This window comes from Dreissena polymorpha, chromosome 13 (genome assembly GCF_020536995.1).
Source record: "Dreissena polymorpha isolate Duluth1 chromosome 13, UMN_Dpol_1.0, whole genome shotgun sequence".
NCBI classification, from domain to species: domain Eukaryota; kingdom Metazoa; phylum Mollusca; class Bivalvia; order Myida; family Dreissenidae; genus Dreissena; species Dreissena polymorpha.
Genome location: NC_068367.1, coordinates 4307428 through 4327820, shown reverse-complemented (window position 1 = coordinate 4327820; position 20393 = coordinate 4307428). Strand labels below are relative to the sequence as shown.

Here is a 20393-nt window from a genome sequence, read left to right as displayed (position 1 = left end):
TCGTATCAAATACACGGGTAGGGGAGAAAGTTTCGGTAATAATTTTGTTAATTACATGGGTAAATACCGGTGAAGTGTTAATTTATTGCAAATACCACCATTACACGTAATAACGGGTTCGATTTCGGTAAGCGCGCAAGCGTTTGAGAGCGTGTTTAATGTACCGATTTACCCGTAATAAATAGCTGATGTTCTCTTTAATCGTATATTTTTTGCATTTGCAGAATAACTAAATGGCATCAACCCCTTAACAAGTGTAATATGGTGTTAAACAAGTCCATAAAATCATCCGGAATATCGCGTAAATCTATATGCAGTCTAAAGGCAAAGAAGCCATTTTGGGGTTAGCTTGTCTAGGTTTTCTTCCCGCTGAGCCACGTGATTAAGTGGGCGGAGCGATCACTGATAAGGCGTCATGTCAATTTGGCCCAGACGCCACTGGTACCCGGAACTATTACAGTTATCTGCCGTGTTCCTTCTTACCGATACAGGAAGTGAAGCGTGTTTCGTAGCCTGAGGTTTCCGACGAGTCCTCCACGGACGTGGATGAACGCGCAGTGAACACGAGTTCCGACAGCCAGCAGTCGGAAGTTGGAACAGATACACGACGCTCCAAACGGAAGGAGATACCACGGCGCCGCAGCCAACGTCAGACCCGTCGGCCGGCGTGGTTTACATCCGGGGAGTATAAATTGTAATCGGTGTTGTTATGTATTTGCAATAATGATTAAGTACAGTGACAGCATAAATTTAACATGTGTGTATTTGTATTAGAAAGATACACAGCTGTTAACATTCACTTCTGAGTATTAAAATACAAATTAGTGTATTTGTCAAATTGTCATTGTTTTCAAATTGAAAAATAAACAGTTGCAAACGAAAACGTTTATATTGTGGTTGTCAGTATTTTTTAACAACGATGCTTTCATGTACATATATGTTTAGCACGAGATGAATCAAACCTTGCTTTACAAACGGTGTTTGAATTTTAATAATGTCGAGGACGACATTTACTTACAGAGGGGAAATGTGTTATAGACGTATTTATATTGTCGTTGTTGTAAATATATTTAGTTCATAAATATATTTATTCTGAATGATATTGAAGTAAATTATTTTTAAAGGAAACATTGCTCTGATTGTTCAATGGTTGGACAGAGTAGATTTTAACTGTAAATAGGATAAGTAGCTTTCTTTTGTAGTAGTTGGTTAGTTTTCAGTATGTAGAGACTGGGTAGAAAGGAGAACTGTTTTTACTAACATTTTAATACGTTAATTGGCTTGTCAAGCATGAGTTTATTCACTCAACCACATCCGTCTGCATGAATGACTATTTCGAATGTCATTCTTTGCATATCATTCATGCTGTCAACCTGTATGTTTATGATATTAAATCATAAATATAATATATTTAGGTAAATATGCATTATATACATCTTTTATATTCATGTCTGTCGGTTGCATTATTGTATTTATTTTGTTTTAGTAGTTGTATTTGTGTATTAATTCTAATGTGAAAATACTGAGCTCAGGCCGGGAATTGAACCCACGACCTCCAGAGTGGTAGTCAGACACTTTAACCACGTCGCTAAAGAGCTAGCCCAACAGCAAGGCTGTTGGAAGTGACCTTATTTCACTACACTCCTCCCCCTTTTAATGTTTCAAGGCCCAGACACGCCCGCTACAGCATGTCTTGCATCCGCATGGCCTTCCCATAAGCCATTAAACAGCTCAGACCCATTCCCGCATTTACAGTTCTTTTTTTTGCCTCGTCGCCATTAATGTGAAAATACTGAGCTCAGGCCGGGAATAGAACCCACGACCTCCAGAGTGGTAGTCAGACACTTTAACCACGTCGCTAAAGAGCTAGCCCAACAGCAAGGCTGTTGGAAGTGACCTTATTTCACTACAATTCTGTTGGTATATTACCGTCGGAACCTATCTTTTTACATAAAATTGAAATGTATACTTATTATAAGAGATGATTCTTTGCATATCATTCATGCTGTCAACCCGTATGTTTATGATATTAAATCATAAATATAATATATTTAGAAACCCAAACGTGTTGTTCGAAAAAGAACCCTAAACGCCCAAACGGCAACATAATGATGCATCTATGTAGTCCATTTTGCAGGCATCCGATTGGTCACGCTAGACAGAACGTTTACAAAATTTTATTACAGAGATGTTGAAACTGTAGTATTGAAATAAAGTTGACGTTTTGTGAGATATCATTGAAAAATAATTTGTTAGAAAGTTTATTTCTGACGGATTGAATTTGATATAAAATGATAGGATATTGACTTTTGTTAAGGAAAATGATATAGGTAATATCATTGGACAACGTATATAGATGTTTTTCTATAAGAGAGGATTAATTACTGTGGGACAGATTCACAGACATATTACATAGATGAGGAAATCTATTGACGGAAATATCACAAGAAGTGATGAAATCCGAAAATACATCCTCAACCATAGGGTATGTACTGCTTCGAAATCGATCCTTATTTATATTTCAGTGAGGCAAGTATAAATCATGAAGTAAAATTATTTAATGTTGATAAGAATTAGAATTTAAAGAATGGACTTATACTTGCCTGACTGAGGAGCTCCCTCCTCCCCTATGTATTTTCGGTGACGTGTTTGATGTCGCCATAATAAAACTGACGAATGGGGTTTACACATGGTATATGAAGGAGGTTTTAAACCACGTGATAATGGTTAAAATCACGTGGGTTCTATTTTTAGCGGATTGATAATATTAATACGGGAATAATATCCCTATGAATATTTCAGTCAGGCAAGTATAAATCCATTATTAAAATATAATTCTTTTCAAAATTGAATGATTTGAGACAATTAGCCAAATTTACATTGAAATAATTGTTTCTGTTCAATTTCAGGCTGACAAATAGGTCAAAATTGCTCTAAGTGAAACATTGAAACGCCTACACGAAACATGGTAATATTCAAAGTCAATATTTAAAATATCACACATAATACTTTAGTATTAAACTGGACTTGTTATGCTTAGCAATCGTTTAAAATGAGACATGTTATGCGGTAAGCATGCGTTTATCATTTTATCTGCATTTTGTGTAAGCTACATGCACTGATGCTTTGGAATTCAACTGTCAGGGACACCATTATGTCAATATATATTCGTAATGGAATGTCTTCCAACCTATTAAGTTTCTTAATGTAAATCATCTGCGTTTGACAGTTTGAAAATAAGACCATTATTTTCTCTTTCTGCATTCATTTAAGTGGGCAACTTGACGTCAAATGGGATGAACATGACCATGAAACTGCAAAATGGCGGTATCGTATAAGATGATAACAGACCATTCCTTTATATTATGGATATTAATGTAACTATTACTAATCAGTTTTTATGCAATTCAATCATGGTAATATTAATAAAGTTTTCAAGTTTGGCTAAACGGTACATTCTGCAATACACGGAACAATACAAAAACACTCAATGATAATTTGATACACAGTAGCATTAATTCGTAAATTGCAGATTCTTTGTTTTAGTGATATTTTGTAACTTATAATGATATTGCATGCCTGATATACATGACATATATAACTGCATGTGTATTCTTCATTGTAAATATGTTAACAAAGCCGAGCACATCGTAATTGTGAACTCGTTGTACCTTTAAATTAGGATTCATTGAGGCAGAAACTATAGCACTGTTTATGATCCACAGCCATGAACTAATTGTATGTGATCATATGATGTTATGTCACTGACGTCAAAATAACAACAAAATCGAGTGATCAACTGTCGCGAAATGTATACATTTAATTAACATAGCACGAATTATAAAAATAATTGGGTGATTTCAAATTAAGAACGTTTTATTATTCCATTTATAGTAATTGGAAATAAATATTTTAATGAGTTTCTCTGCCACTATAAGAAGTACTAGGAGAAGCAAATCCATTTCCTTGAATACTATTTTGGTTATACTGTGTAAGTCGATCACAATGGAAATGATGTTATTTTCGATCCTGGTAATTTACAAACAACTTGTAGGTCAATGTACGTCGCATCAACTTTCTTTTTTTCAGACAGGAAAACGCCTGGTAAATATTATGGACATTTTTAGCTTCGCTTGTGATGTGTCTTACTTGATTCATATGTATATATGTGTTTAACAAAATAGTGGTCAAGATTGGAGTGTATGTTCGTGTATTCGTTTACACATGTTACTCAAGGATTTTTAACATATAAGCTATTTAGTTAACCGCGTGATTTGCATTAGCATGCTATTCCACTTTATACATTTTGCATCTGAATGTTTTGAATTTCAGTACGACGGCATGAATAAAAGCTATGTAAACTTTGGGACACAGTACTAGAAAGTAACACATGCATTTAGTTTACAGTGAAGTAAAGTACATATATTGATGATACTTAATTATTTCAGCAAAAAAGTATGAGATAAATGCATTAACTTTTGTAATATGCGTTACACGAGGTATTATTTTACTTGTAAATATGTTGGTGTTATTATTTTTTGTTGGTCAGGGTATGAAATAAACACACAGCAACAAATATTTAACATTAACAGAAATATATTTTGGCCGTGCACTGTGAAAAGTGGTTTAATGAGGACTGCTTATCTGGGACGACTCTTAACGCACATGCATTAAATCCCCTTCTCACAGAGCACGGCCCATTTGATATGCAAAACGTTCCCGCGTCCCTCCGCTAAAGTTTCAAACATGTGCACTACCCTGTTAATAACATTCTCATAATAAGTTTCTCAGATACAACGACATACATAGCGCAAATATTTTAGCCGTGCTCTGTGAAAAAAGGGGTTCAATGCATGTGCATAAAGAGTCGTCCTAGATAAGCCTGTGCAGTGCGCAAAGGCTAATCAGGGACGACACTTTCCGCTTTTATGATAGTTTTTGTTTAAAGAAAGTCTCTTCTTAGCGAAAATCAAGATTAGGAGGAAAGTGTCGTCTCTGATTAGCCTGTGCGGACTACACACGCTCGGTCCGCACAGGCTTATCTGGGACGACACTATACGCTTATGGATTAAACCCTGTTCACAGAGCACTGCTCATTTCCTTGTACATACGTACGTCACATACCAGAAATATTGTCAATCTTCCAAATGCTCCAAAGCATTACACTAGGTATTGTGTGTACATATAAATCACTTTCATCAGTCAATCAAACAGTTAAGGATTTAGTGCCTAATAATGTTGGCAAGAAGCAAGAATGTGTTTTCTAGTCAGTTTATGCCATCCTTTTAAGAATAAACCATTTATGATCCGAAGTTATTTTCGCAAATTGTGACAAGCACACAAATGGAATTCTTATCAGTGTAAATGCCCCATGTTAAGAATTTATTTCAACAGGTTCATATTATTGGATGTTTTCTTTTGTTCATGCCCCATGTAGGACCTATCTAAACTTGTGGAATATCAATAGCGTTTGTTGCATCTTGCCGATAGGTCTGAAGGTATTATATTATTCGATCACATATTAATCTGTGTCGTTTATACCAGCGCAACGGATATGTGCTTTAAATGGAGATGTTATTTTGCGGATTGAACGTCAAATAATGGTTAGTACATGAACATGGTTATATATAATATATGCGGTCATTGCAAAAAGGTTATTAAATTATATCTATACAGAAATGGAAATTTTCCGAGAGTGGCAACTCCAACACTTTATGCAAGGTATACAGAAATATATACAAGAAAATGAAATTGTTCGGTGGATAGAATAGTTCTTCTATATATTAACCCATTTATGCCTAGCGTCTAGAATAAAGGCCTTGGCAAACAGAGTAGACCCAGATGAGACGCCGCATGATGCGGCGTCTCATCAGGGTCTGCGCTATTTGCTTAAAGGAATTTCTGTAACAAATATTCTAAATATAGAAATAAATATACTAGACATCCCTTGTTTTGAAAATAAATTGATCCAATATATATGGATGGGAGAGTCCACTAAGCATAAATGGGTTCAATTTGGTCATCGCATAAAAACTATCGCCTACTCAGTATCCTACTCAAATTACACATTTGTGATTAAACTAAACGTATGTCTGCCACGTGAACCTGGTCTAGTTCATGGCATGAACTCGAGACATAATTAGCATCATATTGATGTTGTAGATGTTATGAGTTGACCGACAGTGAAATACTTAACATATGCATGTTCATGCGACCATTAAGAAAATACATGTAGTTCAGCAATATGACGACCTCCTACAAATTAAGATAGGCCCTACTATCGCATGCATAGAAACTATCTTGTCGACAGTGTTGTGTTGTCGATATATGCCCATTTGGAACGATGTTTGCCGTAATAATTGTCAGTTGAAAACATTTTGTTTCGAGAAAATGTTTAAAATTAATTTTGTGTAAGATATGAGTATGTGTTTTTATGAGTGTTAAAGAATATGGCATATTGTTAATTACATTCTTCACATGATAAATTAATATTATTACCGTTCGTAGTGCTCGTTTTCGTTGCGTATAGTTATTTACATGCAACAGTGAACTGGGCAGTTCCTCAGAAACTCTGTGCTTGAGAGAAAGTTCTATAAATATCAAGAAAAACTATGTATTGGATAGTATCGTAATAAAACGTTCATTTGCTTTGGTTTTGAGTTATTTTATCAAATCCAGATCGCACGAGTGCATACATTCTTGTAACCCTTTGTATTGTGTCGAGTGCCAGCATAATGCGCATGCCCAGATTAATATATTCTTCTTTATAAATGCTACGTGCGATTGAAAAGGGTGAGCCTTATTTTATTTTAATGTTTCAAAAGTAGTTCACAAGAAACAAACACACCGGCTAGAGATAACTAAAAAATGCACGTGCTCCACAACACTCCACATAAGCTAACCGTTGCAGGTGGACGCATTTGAACAAAAGTAACAGGCAAGCTTTTGTCCCATGATAAAACACAAATTATCTTGTCTACTCACGTCGTATAAGTATGTTCATATGTATGCTATGAATTGGATGTAACGTAGTTATCACCAAATGTTCAGCAAAAAAGCGCCAAGAAGCACATTGTCGATTCCTCGATATCGTAAGGTCTCCGTTAATGAAGCAACCGTATAACAATCGGGCGTCATTCAATACATTCGCGCGGGGAATCGACTCGTTATTTTCTATTTTAATTCCTACTATACATGTTTTCAATAGTTTTTAGGCGGATTCTGTGATGCGCAAATGATGGTATACTAAATGAGTGTGTGATCAATAAAGTGCTTTTTCTTAAAATTGTTTCACATGCTGTTGACATATCTTTGCTTCTACCAATAGCCCTAAAGTAACGGATATACGCTTTAATTGTTATTTTGTGCGGATTGAAGTTACGCAATGGTAAGTATACGCCTTCATAATTAAATTCGTACACATATACTTTTATTTCACATTATGTTTTAAAATATAGTGCATATATGAAATAAAACTAATTAAAATAGTAATGATACAAATAATAAAATCAACAACAACAACAACAATAGTAATAATAACAATAATAATAATAAAAATAAAATAAAATATTATTTATTTTAATATTAATATTAATAATAATATTATAATAATAATAATAATAATAATTATTATTATCATTTATTAATATTAATTATAATAATAAATATCAAATAATAATAATAGACAAGATTAACTAATGACATTATCTTTAACTGTGTACAGGTTTGTTAGCTAAATAAGTTACTTTTTTTAATCCTACCCAGTTAAGATGCAATTATTTTTTTTTTAATAAAACCAAGGAGATAGTTTGTATATGGTCAAAAGTTATTATTCATCTATATTTCCAGAGCAAGCGATAAATGAACTTTTATAGAGGACCACATTGCACAGTCGATTTCTTTGAAGAAATTCCTATCATGGCCCGGTGACAATCGATGTTTTTGATTACATTTGAGCCGTGCTCTGTAAAAAGGGGGTTTAATGAATGTGCGAAAAGTGTCGTCCCAGATTAGCTTGTGCAGTCCGCACAAGCTCATCAGGGACGACACTTTCCGCCTTAATGATACTTTTCGTTTAAAGAACGTCTCTTATTAGCACAATTCTTGTTTTTGTGGAAAGTGTCGGCTCTGATTAGCCTGTGCGGACTGCACAGGCTAATCTGGGACAACACTTAACTCACATGCATTAAACCCCTTTTCGCAGAGCACGGCTCATTTAAAGACCCTGACGTTAGTTACACATCCATTTTCACGAGCTATCCACTGAGGACAAATCAGATAAATCAAATAATTATAAAGCCTTTAAAACATGTTTTATTGTAAATATGACAATGATTGAAAAACTTTGAGAAATCTAATATGGTTATCAATTTCGATCCTCTACTGTAAGCTTACATAACGTATAATTTATTAATGAAATCACTAGATTAGTTTTGAATACAAATAATATTATCATAAATTTAAAATAACGATTTATATCATTTACATATACGATTATGTTATATATACACATAAAACATATATTAAACGGAAAATTAAAAAATGAATTAAATGCAAATTTTTCAATGACCCGGCGAGATTTAATTTTAAAGTTTCGGGAATACCATATTAATAAAGGATTGCTTTATATATATATTTGTTAATCATGTTAAAGATATATGTTCCCTTTCAAAAACAAAATAAGACTTAAATCTGCAGTTGGTTTATACAAAATGAACAAAGAAAGTTTATTGCAATACACTGTCATCCTTAACTAGAAACGTTATGCCGTTTGTGTCGAACTATATTTTCTTGCATTTGGTTTTCTTCATTAACATGCATTAGTGCATTTATGTTGTATATAAGCATCTTGTCTCGTGTTTGGTAGCCGTGATGCACCTTAATAATTATTATTCTTTAAACACGTCTGTATTATGGTTTTGTTTTGGATTTTGCTGCCCTTAAACTATGTGTATATTACGAATTAAGATTAACATTTCCAAAGACAACTAACTGTATTGTTAACGGCAACCGCCGGTGCGCTGTTAAGAAATCATGGTTTCAAACGAGGCTCGTAATACGATTTTTTCATTAGGGAAGCACACAAATATAGACAGGAATAAGAAGCTTATGACAAATAAATGTCAAAAGCTTCACTTGACATTTCCGAGAGTCGATCGTGAGTTTATCTTAACTGAATGATTTTGTGTATACATGTTTGTATTAGCAAACACCTTGTAAGCATCTAAGCTTTATGCATACATAGTCATACTTAATATCATTTTTTCATGTTGCACTATATGGCTTTGTTTGACGTCTTAAACACTAAGATGTGGTTTCTAGTCATTAGAGCGTTGGACTAAAAAAAAATGAGGATCGCGGGTTCGATACCCGGCTCCACGTAACTTTTATTGAACAGTCATGACATCCTTTCTACGGCAATTTTCTCCTGAGCTCTAATTCAACTAGGGCAGCTGTCAATTACTGACATAAGTATGTGGACGTAATACTGTTGAACCAGCTATCCAGAAAACGGGTGGGTTGGTAAACTGTAGCCAATTATATAAATCTGGATAACTGTTATCAACCGGATAACTTTTGATTATCTTCAATTTAATGATATATTTTTTGAATAGCGATTGTAAAAATTGATATCCGAACAGGCGCACGTTTTGGTTAAATGTTGGATAAGGTTTAGCCAAGGTATTTGACTTTGGTTATCTTTATCCGAAAAAAATATCCAACGTTTATATTTTGGATTGGCTAAAAGTATCCATATTTATACAATTGGCTCCTGGTGATCTCACCGCCGCGATATTACTGGAACACTTTTGGACACGGCGAAAAATCCATTTAAAAGATAAATAACAAATTTTGTATTTCCTAATCATCAAGTACCTTTTATGTAATAGTGATATTTGGTTACGAACACATGCCATTGTGATTTGTGATAACATGTTTTCCATTAAGGGACACATATTAATGAGACATACCTTGCCGTAGTATGAGAAAAAGTAACAACCGATAAGAATGTTTAAAACAACAACAACAACAAAAAACAACAACATCAAACAAACAAACGATTACATTGTACAAAGGCAGCGATGATTAAATCAAAATTTTACAAACGCAGTGAAACTGGTATATCGACGGAATTTTGACTACATATAGTCACGTGAAAAATGGATTGTTTCCATGATTTTTACTCGCTCCCTAAATGATTAAAAATACATTTTTGTTTTTGAAATGCATATCAATGCTTTGGGACATTTGTATGTTATATAGGTAAATACTTCATTACGTAGATACAATACGTAAATATATATTTCGCAAACTTCAAAACGCATTGTTATTATGTTTATACTGACGTCTGTTTTACAGATAGGTATGTTGATTACGGTTGATAGGTACGAGTCTCACGGTTTAACGTTCGTCTGATATGACTTTTATAGTTCGTTACACAAACAGTTGGATATCCACAAAAAACATTGAACACCTATTAATGAGTTGAAACTATCGTTTTAGTTTGCGCTATATAACAACAACTCCTCTGAAGGAAATTTGGTTGTATTATAAACTACATGCATATATAATTGTTCTATTTTTTATCCTCGTGATATTTCGTTCACACAAGACATTTTAAGAAGAGATTAATGTTAAATTATCAGCCATATTTGAACAGCAATCCCTTGATCGTTATTTTATATGCGATATGTATAAAACAGTTTCAAATTACAGTGCATGTGTAGATCAGCGTCTAAATATTTATTCTCGTGATATTTTTTCACAAAAGCCATTTTTACAAGAGATTATTGTTAATGCAATGACCATATTTGAACAGAAATGAACAAATAGTCTTGTCAACTTTCAATCGCATATTTACACTCATGTTAATTATTTATTCACGTTTAAGTAATCGTGTGTTTAACGTCTGTATTTCGACCGGTCAAATATAATTATGGTTTACCCCGATGTGGAAATGACGAGGTGAATTACAGAGATTATTGGTCATGTTTTTTAATCTTGTTCAGTTATGACTTAAATTGAATAAATACAGAATGCACTATTAAAAAATATATTATGTTTTTGTTTCCTGAAAAAAATTAAATGAAATCTGAGTTGATTATGGCTGTTTAATTTTATTATAAAGAAAAATCATGCTTACATATCGGCTTCACATTTGTATATTATGTTAAGACATGTATTGTTGACGGAAAAAAGACACATATACTGAAAAATATCAGTTGTTCCCAAGAGTAGTGATTTAAATTCTGGTCTCTGGTCATACCATCGTTGCTTCAACCGCTGCTGGTATTGTGAGCTCTAAAAATTATAAAGACGGACATTTTAAAACAAGTTGGTTCGTGTCGTTAAACAATATTCAAAGGAAGATGATCGTTCGAAGTAATCTGTTGTTAATTGTTTTATCTGATGGTCATTTTGACTTTTTAGAAGTTGATATAATTCACCAATAGTATATTGCATTTACTTTATGGACGCTTGTTCTCAAAAGGGAAGTAGGCTGTTTCGATCTTATTAAAGCAATCCCATTAGATTGAGTGTCGCAAGCACACTATTCAACATAATACGATTGTACATCTTAATGCTCTCAGACGAAAGTATATGTACGGAAGGAGACAGCAAATATCACAAGGTATTTGAGGCTAATAACCACATACGTGAAAAAGAACATTTCCAGCATATTACAAAAATAAATGTTCAACATATAATCACTACAGTTCATACAACTATTACATGTAATCATATATATTAATACATATACAAATGATTATCATGTTGAGATTAAAATAGTACGTGTCGTTTAAGGGTCTTGGTCACATATTTAGCAAAATGACTGTATGAAAAGAAGTCGTATATTCTATAAAAAATATGTATACTGCATGTTAAAATAAGAAAAAATAGCATGTATTCAATCAAGAGAAAAAACTTTCCTGACTTAAGCAAAAATTGAGATATCGCTTCATTTATGAATAGTTGTCAACAAAAAAACCGATGCAAATAAAGCGCTGTTAAAGCTTTCTATCGATAAGTTGGGTATAACGACCAAATGATTAAATACTGCATCACGTATTAATCGTTTGTGATGTAGTAATAGTGTTACATTTGCTTTAAGAAGAGAACTTGAAACATTTATAAAGGTACCGTAAATACGAATAAATCTTCCTCGGATAACGAATTAATTCAAAGTATCCTCTAACACGTGTACGCCTATTTATTTTAACAGGTGTCGAATGAAATGAGTATGGTGTATGACATATTAATTTTGAGATATTTATATAGTCTACTTCTACAACAACAACAACAACAACAACTACTACTACTTCTACTAATACTACTACTTCTACTCCTCCTCCTCCTCCTACTACTACAACTACTACTACTACTACTACTACTTCTACTACTACTACTACTACTACTACTACTACTACTACTACTACTACAACTACAACAACAACAACAACAACAACAACAACAACAATTACTCCTACTACTACTACTACTACTACTACTACTACTACTACTACTACTACTACTACTACTACTACTACTTCTACTACTACTACTATTACTACTAGTACTACTACTTAATATTATTATAGTCGTTTAAAAAATCGACCCTTTTTATTAAATTTTATTTTTGCGCCTTTATATAGTTGTGCTGGCTTTGTTATAGATTGTCAATACAATTAAACTAAACAGTATTTGTATTCCGAGTCGCTTTCAGGGATGTACATTAAGTAACCAAAATGCATGTGCCATAAAAGCTTTAAACGTTCGATGACAAGAAAACTGAAATTATTTAATTCGATCGCGACAGTATGCATATGTCACTCAAATGACAATGTTACAGTAATGGGATGCTAAAAGTGCTGATTGAGTGGGTCCCACGAAACCGGATAAGGAGGGTTTATTGATTAGTATATGGTAGGGTAGTAGGGCTATTAAACAATTGAAAGATTTTCTTACGTTGCAGTAGTTTTAATGTATATATTGGTCAATATCATAAGTACGTGGATTTCAGAGCTATATAAATGAACGAATTAAAAAAAAGGGTTGCTTTAAACAGAACAATTAGTTCATGTAACATTGAGTTCACGTTTGATAACTGTTTTTAGTACCGGTAGAATATACTTTAATTACAGTATTTGTGTGAAAATAATTGTACATAATGATATAGAGTCCGCAAGGTGTAAGGTCGAGATCATTATCACGAGTCTTCTCTGTAATTGATAGTCCGCGACGTGAAAATAACGAGCTGAATAATGACACACTCTGCTCGATTCCATTTGTAACGATCGTGCATATGTGCAACATATTACAGAGCCGTACGCAGGAATTCTTGACGTGAAAGGGGGGGGGGGGCGGGGAGAGTTTGGAGAGGTCGTCCTTCCCTAATTCCAATTTTTGAATTTGGCGCTTATCAATGTGAATTTTAATGCTTAAAAACTTTCTTTGTGAAAAAAGAAACTTGTAAATCAGTACCTTTCTAATATCTTAAGCTTCAATCATTGGTGTGAAATTCACACATGTGTTTAAAGGGACATTTTCACGTATTGTTTAATTGACAAAATAAAAAAATGTTTCAGACTCGCAAATTTTCGTTTTAGTTTTGATATTTGTGAGGAAACACCAATTTTATTATTGTTTTTTTTACTGGAGCTTTTTGGATCCAATGTTTACATTTATCAATATAATTTAATCATTTAATGACAAACTTCAAAACATGCCGAAATCTGTTAAAAGGTTGCTTGAAAGTTATAGTTCATAATGGAATGATGTGTGATGAAGAAGGAAAGCAAACTTTAAAAATCAAAAACCTTTCTGTATAATTACCTTTTTTTATTTTATTTAGACAGCCTTAACAAGATTTCAATCCGTGGTGGTTGAAATGTAAAAACTATTGCAAGTGTATCTTGCAATATAAAGAAGTGAAACTCCAGCTGCTGGAGCAGTATTGCATTCTTATTATAAAAAAATTAGTTGGTCCTTTATTTAACGCAAGTGACCAATCGCCAAAACAGTATGAAACAGCACAAAACGAGTTTGCGTAAACTGTTTCCAATTAACATATTTTTTTACGAATCAAAATCGATAATTTTATAGAATGTGTGTAAGTTTTATTTATCGAAACACATTGTAATGTATTGTTACAAAATGAGTGCGCTTAGTTAAAATCATTTTAATAACTTATTGTTCACATGTAATGGGGGGGGGGGGGGTAAAATGTCCAACACAAGTGTGCCGTGCAATGCATTTCATTTTCACACTTTGATAATGCAATATTTACCTCCTCCTGAAATAAGATACTAACTCCAATGTCATACTTACAAACAAAGTCACATAAAATGCACTCACATCCTGTACCCTGTGATATCAACACATTACTGTATTTCGAAACGGTTGTCCTGATGTATACACTAAGCACAACCGAGCGCACGTCTGTGGTGTGTATGCACGATTTGTTTTGAGAGAGTTCATATTATGGCATTGGTGTTAATTGAATTAATTGAATTAAGATTACATATCAAGATGAGAACTTTGTTTGCATTTTTCTATATCGTAAAAAATATGGACAACAATTGTATGTTAAAATTTGAAATGTCCCAACTTTGTTATTGTTTAAAATTGATAGTTGAATATAATCGCTTACATAAGATGTTCAGTAATGTCCGCAAATCTAAATTTTGATTTAAAGTTCAGTTCACTAATTTATAAATTGGACATTGGAACAAGAGTAAATGTCTTCCATGATTAAAATATCGTCCGCGGTAGGGTGATTGATTATGACAGATCTGTTTTGTTCTCTCCCAACACACAATGTATAATTATAAATCTCCAAACAATATTGCCTACACCACATTTGTCCAGCATTTTCCTGATTTTCAAGCGTTCACTGTCTGGTCTGATTTATGAGCTGAAACAATATCCAGCATGATGGGTAAACATTAGTCAATGAGGTGAACTTCAACAAAAAATAAGCCCAGACCACAGCAAGAGTCATGCCTCTATCTTATAAAATGTTAAACACATGGTCAGACTGTTGTACGTATCCTAAAGATGATTATTTCTACACAGAACATTGGTATGTTTTTTGGAATGCATTATTTGCTTGCAAAGAAATGTCTAATCTACTATATATTCTACAATATAGAATATTAAATTAATCCACTATATATAATATTATTTCTGAAGTTTGGAGTCCTTTTGCCGCCAATATAAACCAACCAGTAAAACGGATATTATTTTGCGTTCAATTCTATGACCCAGCTGTCATTAATAAGTGTTTTATGTCGTGGGCTTTTTTAGTACGTAAATGATAAACATGAAAGTACTCATTTGATTTCACTTCTGTTTGTCTAGTTTTGTATAAATGTTAATAATAGTAATAAATACATCTTAGAGTAGTACACCTGTAATCATTTCCCGCGTTTTTTTGTAAGATCGGTTGACATCGGCTAATGTCGGTAAATATCGTAACTGAAGTCGTGAGATGTCCGTTTTGTTCGGTTTATTGTGGACAAAGTATAAGTCTTAAATAACAACATGTTTTATATAATTATATAGGATCTGGCACGAGTTGTCATATCATACCATATTTTATTAAACGAGTTCAGGAATTCTAACGAATTTCCTGGACGAGTTTAGTAAAATATGGTATGATATAACAACGAGTGTCAGATCTTTTTTATCACATGCTTTTAAATGAGCAAATTAAATAAATATTTAAGCAAACATAATGATTAATCCCGAATATTGTTTACATTTCGTGACGTCATTTGACGTTGCAACGTCATTTCAGCAAAATAACAAAATGCGATTGGTCAATAAACGAAAACTAAGCCAATGAAAACGCTTAAAAATGTTGTATTACACATGTGTAAAAAAAAAATGTAATGGTTGTATAACATGGGAAACAGGGTATAGCATGTGATATAATTCCATAATAGATTGTATCGCTGATATGCATAGTACAATATATTACGACGTCAAAATAGATTTTTCTTAAAAAATTGTGTAAAAAATGAACCGAAAGTAATATATTTTCGCGACAACATAAAAAAAACAACAATCGTGAATCGTAACCAAAAAGACGGTAAACGAGTAAAAAAGAAGTAGTAAAAAGAAAAAAATCTGTACGAAGAGTGAAGTAACATTAATTTTCAGTTGGTAAACACTGCAGCGTATGGTAAAACCCACACAGTCAAAGACAATGGGAAAAATGGACCTGGAAAAGTGGAATACCCTGTTTTGTTGTCAATACAAAACTTGAAACAGGTAAGATAACAGACATATGATCAGAACGTTTATATAAAATACACATACGGTAATCATTTATATAGATATTTAGTTCAAAGATGTAAATTAGGTGCATTATTATCATTATATTATGGTCTTTGTCTATGCTCTCTTTACTGTAAACATCGAGATACAGTAACCAGAAGTAAAAGTGTATTGTTTTTTTAGATCTTGTACTTACTTGTATCTTTGCTATAGTTATATTTGTTTCTGCATTTAGCAATCGTGGACAGCCTGCGTGGACCATCCCGGGTAAACAATATGCTGTCAAGATTAAACCTCAAAACAATATCCTATGGAACAGCCAGCTGGTAAGGTGATAGAGCAAGTTGCGACTTAATCAGCTAGGATTTTAGCTAGCGATGCTATCTTAAATAAAATGACATAAGAATCTATTATTTGGATTATCTGCGGTAACAATAATTTTTTTGCATCATTTCATGCACATGGAAAACATCAAACTATATAAAATGTGTTGTAAAACCAATTATCTATGTTCTCACAAGTGTAAGTTAGGTAACGTTTTGCAGACCTTTTTTTTAATACAAATCCTGTGGGTCAGAATGTCTGACTCATTGCCAATTCAAAAACAAGTATTTTCGCCTAATTATCTGAAATTTTTTCCAATCCTATAATAATAGCCAAACCAATATGTCAAAATAACAATAATCTTCTTTAAAACATCATGGTTTTGTTCTTCTATAAACACATTTCATGGCTGGTAGATCAGCAGTTCACACATTTTATGGCTGGAAGATCAGCAGTATGATTATTAACCTAATACAATTCCAACATTATTATGTTTAGTTGCATTCTAAATGTGATATTGCGTGTCAATATTTTACTAGATTGCAATGTTGCAACTATGTTTCCAGTTGAAGGAAGAGAACTCCCGCAGATTACTCATATGCAACGGTGGAAGTCCAGTCTGGTAGTCAGTTCGCAACATACGTCACGCCAACTGTTCCAATAAGTCAAGAGGCTTTACAAGTTACAGGCATTTCAATGACTGCTGGGACAATGACATTCATTGGATAAGTTGTGCAGCCAGTGTCGGGACAATAACATTCATTAGATAAGTTGTGCAGCCAGTGTCAATATGAGTGGCTGTCGAAAGAATTATACATTGGCTTGAAAAGTTTCGAGATGTGTGCTTAGTTGTTCATAATGGTCGTCGTTTTTAGCTCGACTATTATATATGAAGTATATATAGTGGAGCTATCCTACTCACCCCGGCGTCGGCGTGAGCATCTGCGTTAGCGTTAGCGTGCAAATGTTAAAGTTTTCGTACTACCCCAATTATTTTCATTGTCCCTTGACATATTGCTTTCATATTTTGCATACTTGTTTACCAACATGACCCTAACCCATAAACAAGAGCAGACAACTTTATCAAGCATTTTGTCATAATTATGGCCCCTTTTCCACTTAGAATATGCAGCAAATGTTAAAGTTTTCGTTCTACCCCATTTATTTTCATTGTCCCTTGACATATTGCTTTCATATTTTGCATACTTGTTAACCAACATCACCCCAACCTATAAACAAGAGCAGACAACTCTATCAAGCATTTTGTCATAATTATTGCCCCTTTTATACTTAGAATATGCATATTATTGATAAACCTATGTTAAAGTTTGCGTACTACCCCATATATTTCCTATATCCTTTGACATATTGCTTTTATATTTTGCATACTTGTTAACCAACATGACCACCACCTATAAACAAGAGCAGACCACTGTATCAAGCATTTTTACATAATTATGGCCCCTTTTACACTTAGATAAGTGAACATTTTGCTTAAATTGCCATAACTTCTTTATTTATGATCACATTTTATATTATTACTTTGACAAAACAACACTTACCTGAATACCACAATGGATTCCGCCCAAACAATACCCCACGCCCCTACCCAGAATCCCTCCCCCTCACCCCACATTATACCCCTCTCTCACCCCCACCCCCCTACCCCCACCCCCAATTTTTTTTTCTTAAACATCATCTAATAAATTACCCCACCCCACATTATACCCCCTCTCAACCCCATCCCCCTACTCCCCTTACCCCCCAAATTTTTTTTAAACATCATCTAATAAATTACCACACCCCACATCACGGTGCCTATACGACGTGACTTTTTAAGATTTGTGTTGGGAGAATAAAGCAGGACCCAGTTAACATTTGTAAAATGTCTGTTTAAATATTTGACCGTTTTAAATGGGATGAAGTGGAGAGCCCACTCATTCGTGAGAGTTTTCTATAGGTATCACGATCTTTTTAAACAAATAAATATTCGTTCAGTAAAGTGCAACCGCGCTTTTATAATATGAAGTCCCCACACTGATCCGACATTTTTCTAACCGTTCAAACGCGCGGTTGCACTTTACTGAAAAAATACTTATTTTTTTTAAAAGATCAAATTACCTATAGAAAACTCTTACGAATTAGCGGGCTGTCCACTTCATCCCATTAAAAATGGTGAAATATTTAAAAAGAGATCCGTAAAAATGTTAACTGGGTCGCGCGTTATTCTCCCAACACAGATCCGAAAAAGTCACGTGGTATAGGCGCCGTGCACATTATACCCCCCCTCTCATCCCCCCTACCCCCCCTACCCCCCCCATAAAAATTTTTTTTTTCCTTTTTTATTTTTGAAAGATCATCTAATAAATAACCACACACCACAGATCGTCTAATAAATGTTTGAATATGAACAATTTCCCTATGATGGCTTACGTTATAATGTCAAGCACTCGAACAGTCGAGCGCGCTGTCCTCTGACAGCTCTTGTTATTTAACAATTTTTGTTTCAATCTTGGTAAATGTAAGTGCAATTGATATTTTGTATAACTGTGCTTTTATCGATTCTCTATCAACATTCAGAAAATTATATACAAAGCAGTCCTTGAAGCAAGTTGATTTAGTTTTAGTTGCTTGGTGAAACATACAATGTACACGATGCTATGGCAGATGTGGCAGCACTTTGAAAGTTGCTCCAATTTGTGAATTTGTCTTTAAAAAATCTAAAGACCCACAGATTTCTCCATTGGCTGTGTAAAAAAAATTGCTTTCAACAGTGCTTAAGCCCAGAACATTGAGCCCACTTATTTCATGAAGTGTAATGAAAAGGCCTACGGCTGGACATATTGCTGGGTCAGGGCTAAAACTGGTGTATTTGACAATGCTTAATAACAGGGGTGGAGAGGATGCAATGCGTGATGTTTTAATTTAAAAAAATGCTTAGTCACTTATTCTAAAAAAGTACATGAAGTTGTTCTAAAAATATTTAAGTACTTACATGTTTTATTTCAGTACCTTAAGTAGTTTTTCAGTAATTACAGGAGTCATATATTGTGCATTTCTTTATTTATTTTTAAGTTACAGTGATTTCAACTAAGGTATGAAATATGGTACTGCATACTCTACATAATGCCCTTTATAAGTGCACAAAATTTCATCAAAGCACCCTTAGTACTTTTTGAGTTATCATAGGATCCATTTTGTGTGAATTTTTGTTTCTATTTTTAGTAACAGTGACCTGATCAATTACATAAGGTGAAAAATGAAGGGTTGTACTTAATCCCTACATTGCCTTTTATATGAATGCCAAGTTTCACAAAGTTTGCTTGAGTATTTGTAACTAACTGAAGGATATAGTGTAGAAAGCCCCGTCCATGTCAAAGGAACTTATAAGTATACGCTTATTTAGTTTCGTTATGAAATTTTGCATTACTATTTGTGTTTGTACATTATTATTAAATGAATACTAGCTTGTTAGGTAGGTGGTCATTTGAATTTAAATCTAACAGTGTTATAGATCTTGGTTATACTTAGTATACAACTTTGTAAAAAAATAATTCACTTTTCAGACCTACTCATGCCTCCATCCGAACCCCCATCCCCACCTCACCAACGCCATCTCTATATTGGCAGATTTAGCATAACTGCATAATGTATTAAATATATGTATAAGGAGAGTAAGAGCATTGAAGGTGTTAACTGAATTGGTAAATGACTCTGTTTATTTTGCATATTTTGACCATTTGCCGTTATGTGGTTTTGAATTTATTGAAAAATATTTCTAATTAGAT

General features: G+C 33.6%; 1 long non-coding RNA gene across 1 annotated transcript; it reads left to right on the top strand.

The window, feature by feature from the left end:
- Window positions 1–16089: 16089 nt before the first annotated feature.
- Window positions 16090–17946, top strand: LOC127856619 (uncharacterized). Its single transcript, XR_008038145.1, has 3 exons — window positions 16090–16275; window positions 16517–16607; window positions 17172–17946. It is a non-coding gene; the product is annotated as an uncharacterized LOC127856619 (long non-coding RNA).
- Window positions 17947–20393: the final 2447 nt, after the last annotated feature.